A 1200-nucleotide genomic window follows, 5' to 3' on the forward strand; every position below is an offset into this window, starting at 1 on the left:
CGAGATGAAAAAAACTCGAATGTCAGGCCGAGTGTCCAATATGTCCACTATAAAACTAGCAGGGTTAAACGCATTAACACATTAACTAGCAGACAACACGCAGGCAACATCCAATATAATACCCACAGCAACACTAATAAGGAAGTTATAACGTGAGCTATGATGTTCTGATCCAACTACACTGAAACTTTGTGATTGACACGCTTCTGCTGCGCTAAAAACCAGCTCCTTTGATTGGTCGGTAATTACGTCTATCTCCCCAGTAGTCCCGCCCCCTGCACCCCTAAGCCCCGCCCCTGCAGCTACAGGTACAGATCAGTTTTGCAGCACGCTGACTGAGATATTTGTTGCAAAACTCGTGGCGGGCAGATTTGAAACTGTGCTGCAATGTTTTTATTCTCACATCGAAAATAAAAGTACAAATGTATTTTTTACAGGTACAAATCTTTTTTACAGATACAAATTTATTTTTTACAGGTACAAATCTTTTTCACAATTACAGATTTTTTTTTACAGGTACAAATTTTACAGATTTCGTTTTCACAGGTGCAAAACTTTTGCTACATATATACCTCCATAGTTGAATCGCAAACTTTATTTAAAACGAGGTGCATATTGAGGTATAATATTTTTAAAAAGTAAATAATTGACACTTTAGGTGTACATTTGATCGATGCTTTTCTTTTAAACAATGTGAGGTTACTAATCTGTATGTCATTAACATTGTATTAAAAGAACGGCTGTATAAGATGAACTGTTTCTATTTGGTGTTACAGTTGTGATTTTTTGTGAGTAGTGCCAGTATTTTGCACAGAGCTGAAAGCAAGAGTTTCAGGGGTTTTGTTCAATGCTTAAAGTTCTGGTTTTCGACGAGGATGGGATTCGAACCCACGCGTGCAGAGCACAATGGATTAGCAGTGCATCACCTTAACCTCTCGGCCACCTCATTTTGCTTTACTTGCTTGTTTCTGGTCTGATATGTCTGATTGATCAATGTAGCTTTTGTAGATTTGTAAAAGACTGAAGAGCAGAAAGCTTATTTTATTTTAGTTCTCTTTAGTTCTCCTTAAAACTGACTGTTAACAAATAATGCAGTGTGCGTGCACATTCTGGTAAACACCCAGATAGTTCTTAAAAGGCAATGTAGCTGTTCAAGCTGTCTGGGTTGATCAATCAGACCAATCGGCCCAGAAACACATT

The 1200-nt window shown here is 38.0% G+C and overlaps 1 non-coding gene across 1 annotated transcript; it reads right to left on the minus strand.

Annotated features, from left to right (window-relative positions):
• Positions 1-867: 867 nt before the first annotated feature.
• On the minus strand, positions 868-949 carry trnas-gcu (transfer RNA serine (anticodon GCU)). Its single transcript has one exon. It is a non-coding gene; the product is annotated as a tRNA-Ser (tRNA).
• Positions 950-1200: the final 251 nt, after the last annotated feature.

The sequence above is a fragment of the Trichomycterus rosablanca genome, chromosome 4 (assembly GCF_030014385.1).
Source record: "Trichomycterus rosablanca isolate fTriRos1 chromosome 4, fTriRos1.hap1, whole genome shotgun sequence".
NCBI classification, from domain to species: Eukaryota; Metazoa; Chordata; class Actinopteri; order Siluriformes; family Trichomycteridae; genus Trichomycterus; species Trichomycterus rosablanca.